The sequence below is a fragment of the Castor canadensis genome, chromosome 12, assembly GCF_047511655.1.
Source record: "Castor canadensis chromosome 12, mCasCan1.hap1v2, whole genome shotgun sequence".
Taxonomy (NCBI): Eukaryota; Metazoa; Chordata; class Mammalia; order Rodentia; family Castoridae; genus Castor; species Castor canadensis.
In genome coordinates this window covers 7,310,213-7,318,974 of record NC_133397.1, presented here as the reverse complement: position 1 = coordinate 7,318,974, position 8,762 = coordinate 7,310,213, and the positions used below count along the sequence as shown (strand labels likewise).

General features: G+C 39.5%; 1 pseudogene; it reads left to right on the top strand.

The window, feature by feature from the left end:
• Positions 1-8,409: 8,409 nt before the first annotated feature.
• Positions 8,410-8,476, top strand: LOC141415269 (small nucleolar RNA Z39; annotated as a pseudogene).
• Positions 8,477-8,762: the final 286 nt, after the last annotated feature.

The following is an 8,762-nucleotide window of genomic DNA, read 5'->3' as shown; positions in this document are numbered from 1 at the left end:
AGGAGGATCAAGATCAAGGCCAGCCCAGGCAAATAGTTTGAGAGACTGGAGGTGTGACCTAAGCAGTAGAGCGCCTGCTTTGCAAGCATTAAGCCCTGAGTTCAAACCCCAGTCCCACCAAAAAAACAAAACCAAATGCTTTAAATCAGCTATTATAGTTCAAGGCATTAAAGGGAACCATGTAGAGAATTAAAAGAGAACATGAAAATGATACCTCATTTAATAAAGAACACAAGTACAGAGATAGGAGAAAAATTAAGAGAACCACACGGGAATGGTAGAATTGAAAGTACGATGAGTCATAACAAAAAAATTTACTAGTGGGGGCTCACCAGAAGATCGGAATTGGAAGAAGAAATGATCAGAAAATGTGACTAAAGCCAACTGAGACAAATCCACATGAAGCATACACAGACCTGTGTAAAACTCATCCAGGAAGAAAAGAGAGAAAGGGGCAGAAGAAATATTTGCAGAAATAAGGGCTGGAAACTTCTCAAATGTGATGACAACCATCAATTTGCACATCTAAGATGTCCAATGAATGCTAAGCAGAAACCTAAGAAACCATGTTCCTGCTCTCAATCACAGTGAAACTGGCAAAGACAAAGAAGAATCTTGAGGAGCCGAGGATGGAGCTGGCTGGTAGAGACCTGGTGGAGAATGTGTGTGTGAGACTGCATTGATCCTCAGCACCACACACACAAAAAATAATAATAAAAATAAATAAATATATATATATTTAAAGTGGCAAGCAAAAAAGATACCCATCTTTCATATCAGAAACCCTCATATAAAATGAACGGTTTCTTTAGAAACCAGGGTGGCCAGAAGGCAGAGGGATGACATCTTCAAAGCACTAGGGGGACAAAGGATTATCACCACATGTCCAGCAAAACTAACTCTCAAAATAGGAAAAATTAAGATTTTCTTGAACATATAAAAACCGAGTCATTTGTCATCACTAACATGCTTTATAAGAAATACAAGGGAGGGTCCTAAATAAAAGGACATAAACTACATTGTACCTGAAGAAAGGAAGAACACCAATGAACACACCTAAAAAGATAAGCATAAAAGGTATCTTTTTTGTAGCACAGGGGTTTGAACTCAGAGCTTTCCACTTGCAAAGCAGGGGCTCTCCTGCTTGAGCCACCCCTCTAGTCCAGGCATTTTTGTTTTTAATTCCTTCCTTCTAAGCCAATTTAAAAGACAATTCCACAAAGAAATAATTATAAAACTCTAATGAGCTTAAAATGCACAAAGATATAATTTTTATGATAATAGCACAAAATGGGGAAATGAAGTTATATTAGAGCAAAGTTATTATATACTATTTTAATTGAATTAAATTATTTCTTTTTCCTTTTTTTTTTTTTTTTGCAGTGCTGGGTCTTGCACATGATGGAGAGGGGCTATACCCCACCCCCTGGAAGTAGAATATTCTAAGATGTTAAATGTAATCCCTAGGACAACCACTAAAAATGTAATAGGGAGCCAGGTACCAGAGGCTCACGCCTGTAATCCTAGCTACTCAGGAGGCAGAAATCAGGAGGATCACGGTTTGAAGCCAACCCAGGCAAATAGTTCCCAAGACCCTATCACAAAAAAATCCATCACAAAAATAGGGCCGGTGGAGTGGCTCAAGGTGAAGGGCCTGAGTTCAAACCTTAGTATTGCAATATATACACATATATATGTATATATGTATATATGTGTATATATAATAGGAAAATTTAAATTAATTAAATTAATAGTAGAAAGCATTTCTCACAAAAGAAGGCAGAGAAACAAAATATATAAGATACAGAGAGAGCAAATAGTGACAGATATACAGCATACTTTGTAAGAAATTACATATGTAAGTAGACGATACTCCATCAAAAGTCAGAGACTGACAGAATGGAAAAGATACACTCTGATGAGATGCTGTCTGAAAGAGACAGAAATCACTGCTAAAGACAACGGACGTTTTCTAGTGATTGAAGGGTCAATCTATTAAGAGGGTACAAAGTGAGGGATATATATGCACTTAACGTTGGAGAGACTTATGTACCTTAATGGAAAGACTCAATGTTGTAAATCAATCTGTAAGTTCATTGTAATTTCAAAGTCTCAATTAAATTTTGCAGAGAAACGCATAAACTGATTTTCAAGTTCCTATGTAAGGGAGCAAATATATGAGAATAGCCAAGAAATGTTTGATAAAAGGAGAGTGAAGGAAACTTGTTCTTACATGTTTCAAAAGGTAAGAAATGCCATGGTAATGAAAATGACATAGCCCTAGCCCATCAACGGGCAAATAAATAACTGGGACCAGTCTCAGTCTACATACAGGGAATACATGGAAATTTGGTTCATTTATTCACTCGGCAGCTATGTATGGAGTGCTTATTGTCACACAGTGTTTCAGGTCCTCCCCACAGGGAAGCTGTGTTCTAGTTAGCAGAAACTAGTAAACTGATTACATAAAGCACTCCCACAGGCAGAACAAGTCCTCCAGGCTCTTATGGTCCTATCTGTGTAGACACATCCTGTGGACTGTGTTGGAAAATTCCTAACACTTGGAGTCCCCATAGGGGGACTGCCACCATCTGTCCCTAGTAGCCTAGATGGCCACCCTGCAGGACTACCTCATCATTCAGGGAGGTGGGCTCATCTGGGAAGGAAAGGACCATCCTGCTGTCAGGCTAAGCAGTGTCTGTGAGCAAGGAAGAGATCAAGTCTGTGGCACGTGTGGGTTTTTGGACAAGACCTTGAAGACCTCAGGTCTCTGCAGCCTGTTCCATGGGATGGGGACCTGGCTGTTGCCTCAATATGCACATAGGCTGTAACGGATGCACAGAGGAAGTCACGCTGTCACTCTGGTGTGAACGGACAGGGCTTCCTCTAAGGTCTTCCCATCCTCGGCAGGAAATCTCAACTTGCTTGTCTTTCTGGCCTAGGCACATCTCATCTTTGCCAAGAGGAAGGAGGCGAGTCTATTTCCAAAACGAAGGATGCATTGCTTCTTTGAATTAGTTCTGGGTTTTGTTAATAAGAAAGAAAGGAAGAATGACTCTTGTGTTGGTCTTTCTCTATCTGTACCACAAGATGACTGCCCAGAAGAGGAGACAAGGACCAACAACAGCCCGCAGAGAGGAAGGGACTCCATGTCCAGACTTGGTTAGCTGCCAGCAAGTGCCAGGGTGCCTTGGTGACCATGTGACTGGGGCAAGCATCTAGGGGAAGCCACTGGTCACTCATGAACCCCGGGTTCCAGCTGGTGCTCTCCTACTGAGTAATTTGTATATTGCTATTCTCGTCCCCTAATTCATATACTTACAAGTGTCATATTCCCCACCAGGACAAGGCTTTGCACAATTTGAATGAAATTTGACATTTGAATTAAATTGTTTTATTTAAAGTTTCTTTTTAATTTTAAGCCATTTGCTTTGTTGAGTTTAAAAAATGAGCTACAGACTACCTTCACGTGAGAAGTTTCACCAGATGACTGAAGGAGGCTTCGGAGCCCTGGACCAGGCCCTCAGACTGGTGGAGTGAAACGGAGATCCATTCTGGGCATCTGGACCAGAATGTCTTCATCACATTTTGCTAGTCATCACAGGAAGGATTTAAGTACTGAAATGATTAGAACTAATATTGCTCGTAGAAATTCACTATCTTGGAAAGAAAAAAGATACAAGGAACATGAACAAAATAGACGCTTTGGTTTGAATGATGTCAACATTCCAACCTTGGAAAGTATAGTTCTTGTTAACATAGATGAGACATTGCAAGACCTCGTTCCAGAAAAGACCAATACCAAGCCAAGCTATTCCATGTAATGTATGGATTTCAAGATCAAAGGCCAAAGACCAGATAGGACAGAATAAGAGAATTCATTGGCAACACATCTGCACTATGAGAAGGATTAAAGGAACTTCATCAGGGAGGAGGAAAACAACACCAGACGACAATTCAGATCTGCACAGGAACAAAGCAGGCTATCCAGAGTAAACTATAGAAGACTTTCCCTCCATGCTTTAAATTTCTTTAATGATGATTGATTAAAGGAAAAGTAATATATTATAGAATATATGACAAAAATAGGATAAAGAATGGAAAATGAAAGTGATAGAAATATACAATTGTAGCATTCCTAAGCTGTATGTGAGATGATTTAATGTTATTTGAAGATACACAATGAGTTTATGGTGTACATTGTAACCTACAGACCAAGCAGAAAAAAGGCAGAGGAACATACAGAAATAAGCCAAAATGAATATAAATGGATGATTAAAAATACTGAATTCAAAAATGGCAAAGAGAATATATAACAGGTGGATAAGACAAAAAACAGATGAAAAGATGGAATATTTAAATGCGATGACACAGCAAAGATATGAATGATCTAAACACAATAGTTAAAAAGCAAATATTTTCATATTGAAAAACAAGTGAGACAACTACAGCCTCTCTTCAAGAACCCGTTTCATGTATAAAGTCACAGATAGTTTAAATGTAAAAGGCTAGAAAAGATGTGCCATGCAAAGGTAACCTGGAATGGCTTTATTATTATCACACAGTAAATGGCAGAGGAAAAAACAGATGATATGAGATAAAGAGGGACACTTGGTAACACTGAAAAGATCAGTTTTTCAAGTGACTGAAACAAACTAAATGCAAATGGACCCATTTGCAGGGCTTCACAGCACACAAACTAAAAACTAGTAGAAGTGAAAGGAAAAATAGACAAATTCACAATTTCAGTTGGAGATTTTCATACTCCTTTCTCAGAATTGTTAAGTAGAAATTGGTAATTCTCTAAATACTTGACAATGCCATTAAACCAACTTAGAGAACAGTCCACCCAATGGTGGGGTGGAAAATTCTTTTAAAGGTCACAGAGATCATTCATGATGATTGTTAATCTAGAGTCAAATTCTGGATCATAAAACAAGTCTCAATACATTTGGAAGGAAAGAAACCATACAGACTGGGTTGAATTGAACAAAGTAAAGTATACTCACAGCTGGGTACATCAGGAAACCCCTTTGAACATTGACTTTGGAATTCAAAATTAAAGATAGGATTATAAAATAGATACAGTGTGGGGTAGATACTTGTGGGATAGGGGAGAGTGAATGAAGGAGATAAAGGTGAGGGAATATGGTTGATGGACTTCATATACATACATGAAATAGAATGATGAAACCTCTTGCAAGTGATTTGAGTAGGGAGAGAGGGTACGGGAGATGGTGAGAGCAGTCTAAGCAATGTACAGTGTAAGGCTGTTGGGAATTAGCACAATGATTCCCCCTGTACAATGATATATCCTAATAAAGTGAAAACAAGAAGAACATATGAAAGGTAGAATAATGAAAAGGAAAGTCTGTCTTCAGCATTTCAAGGAAGTACCAATGGAACCAGTCTGATGGCAGCAGAGCAATTGTGTTGTGGTGCAAGGGGAATTAACACTGGTGTGATAGGTGTGAATAAACTGACTTGTCTGCAATGAAATCTATGTGCAGATTCAGTAATAAAGAATGGTAACTTCTTCCCCCCCCCAATAGTATTTTTCTTAGGCTCTATCTGTGAGGGTTCCTAGGTGAGCTTTAGGATATCTGAGATGTCCCTGTCCATTTTATGAAAGACAATGCCTACTCCTGGCCAAGGTCTGGCCAGTACCATATAAATCTCCCCCGTGGGCGGGGTAAACTGCACATTAACCAACACCCCCCTCCCCCAGCTCCGCAGTGGTCTGCTCTGGTGTCAGTGTTCTAGGCAGAACTTTGAGTGTTTGTTGTCTTTCGAGGCTCAGCCTGGCCTTGGCAACCGACAAAGCAGCCTTGAAGCCATGGATGTGCCCCAAGCTGTCCCTCCCATGCACTTGGGGCTGGTCCTGCAGGAATTTGGCAGGGTTATGACAACAGACCCTGCAGAACTGAGGCAAAAGCCCCATGATTTCCCATGGGAACTAGTGATATGTGTGACTATTATTGGACTTTTCTCTATCCCATTGTTTTTGTGGAGAAGTTTTCAATCGGTTAGGAGCCGGCTTTATGCTCGAAGAGAAAAACAGCTTGCTCTAAAGCGTTTTACACTGATTGAAGAAAAATGTGAGCTACTTGACAAACTTAGCCTTGAGAAACAGCGAGAAGCAGCCTGTGGAAAGCTGGACATCTCCAAGTGTAAACTGGAGGAAGTACTCCTGCTGGAAACGGAGCTGCTAGAAGAGAAATGCAAGCATTATACACAAGTTGAATTGAATGTGGAAATGTCAGAAACCATACAGTCCCTACAAGATGAACTAAAATCTCTCAAACCCAAAGTAGCTGCAGCCAAAACAACCTTAAGAACACTTCGAGTCAGTGAAACGAATCTTAAGGACTCAACAGCACAGGCTTTGAGTGAAAATTTTCAGCTTCAGGAGAGCTGCAAACAGCTGCTCCAAGAAGCTGAAGAGTGGAAGGAACAAGTGAGTCACCTTAATAAACACAAAGTAACACTTGAAGAGCCTGGGACGTCTGCAGCATGAATTCTAAAAGACAAAGATGATCACATCAGGTGGCTAAGTGAAGGCATTCGAAAGCTGAAAGTCTGGGCCTTTGTTCTGGAAGAACACGGAATACATGACAGTGACTTGGACACAGCGATGAACCTTGGCCCAGAAAATCCTGCTCCCTTAGATACTCAGACCAAAGGAGCTCTGCAGCACCTGATGAATGCTGTGAAGTTAAATGCTTCTTTAAAATCCTTGGAACGAGAAAGAGACCAAGTTTACACTCAGCTGCGTGAAGTCGAGAGAGCAAGCAAAGACCTGGCAGAACGTATTAAAAATGTCCAGAGCGAACAAGTCATTTTACAGTCTGAACATGCACAGTTCGAAATTGAGAAGGAGAAGCTTCAGCAGAAAGCTAACATAATTCCTGAACTGTTTGAAGAGGGAATGAAATTCTACAGGAAATTAATGGTAGAGGATCACCGCTAGCGAGACACAGAGGAGAAACTTCCCAAAGTAAAAGAAAACATCAGCCACAAAACTGCAGACCTGCAGACCTCTAAAAAGGTAGCCAGAGAGCTCGAAGAAAAATTGGAGAGAACCAAACTTAATCACCAAAGGGAGATTATTTCCTATGAGAAGAAAGCTCACTTTAATTGGTTGGAGGCCCAGGATGCTGAAGAACAGCTGCAGTATCTTAGGCAAGTCATCAACAAGAGACAAAAGTTAATGGAAATGGAGGTGGAATTAAAACTTTTAGAAGATCCAAATGCATTTGGGGTTTCAAATACAGCATGTGGCAGGGAGCATTTTCCACGTGGTCCCTCACCATTGGCTCAACCATCATCTGAAAGGAGAGCGTTTCTCTCTCCTATTGTGTTTGGAAGGTCCACTCAGACCTCCACCTGTGCTTCAGCAGGGAGGAGGAAAAGACTCAAGAAGCCCCGATCATCCACTGGAGTATCACACTGGCAAGGAAAGAGGAGACTCGAGCTGTGATGGGCTGACTGGCCATCATGGAGCACCTCCTGAGAATGGGTCCCTGTGTCCCCCACGCAAACAGGAGGGAAGGGTGACAATCCCCCCATCAGTACAACCACTTACTGACCCAGCTCCTTCTGCACACAATTCAAACGTGCCTGTTGAAAGCAAGGCAGTGGGCCCTGGTTTTGTTCCTCCACTCAGAGGTCCCTTGGACCCAGTGAGAAATGTCTGTTGACTGAGTGGTTTCCCCAGTCATCTTCCCCCCAAGAGCTGGATGTCCCCCACTGTATCCACATGATCAAAGTGGAAGTGAGTATTCTGCAGGTTGATTCCACCTTCAAATGATCCTGCTACTGAACTTCTAAAACCAGGAGAAGAAACCTGGCAACATTAGGATCTTCTTCCAAAGTACTTCGGACTGCTCTCTCATTTTCAATTTAAATTCCTGCTATTACCTACTTGTTATTCTTTACCTTAAATTGAAGATTAATAGAATTATAATTCTCAGAATAGTATTGTGTAGATGATTTAACTATGAATCCTATTATATTATTTCCATTATATTTTAGTTAGATGGTATATTTTATTTTCATTTAAATCTAGATAGTATAAATATTTTAATTTGATTATTTAATCCTCTATTACATAAACATTAATGGTAGTCTTATGTATGTAACTTGCAGTGGGGATATTTTAAACCCCAGCAGCTTTGCCTTCATGCCAAGAATTATATTTACTATAATTGTAGACCAGAGAAAAAAGAAGATCTCTTTTGAAAATATTTTTGACTTCCATCTCAGTTTCAGTTTAAATTACTACTGTTTTTAGTCATTACATTTTACCTCAAAAAAAAAAAAAAAACACTTCACCTCAAACTGCAGGTTAATAGAATTATAATTGTCAAGATGGTATTTTATAAACTTATGATTTAAATACAAATCTTTTTGCATATGATGAAGCAAATCAATATGAATAAAGTCATGATACTGTATATGCTCTCTAAAATATGTAGGAATCTTTTCATTTCAATTCTACTTTATTTTCATTTAATTTGGACAGTATAACTATTTTAACTTGCTTATTTAATCCACTGTTGCAGAAATAATAATTGGAGTTTTATGGATGTAATCTTGTAGTGGGGATAGTTTAAACTCCAAAGTCTGTGTCTTTATGCCAAAAAATCTGTTTACTGTAGTGTAGACCAATGTGAAAGTGATATCTCTTTTTAAGGTATTTTGATTCTCTTTCATTTTCAGTTTAAATTAACTACTGTTATTTAGTCATTATACTTTATGTG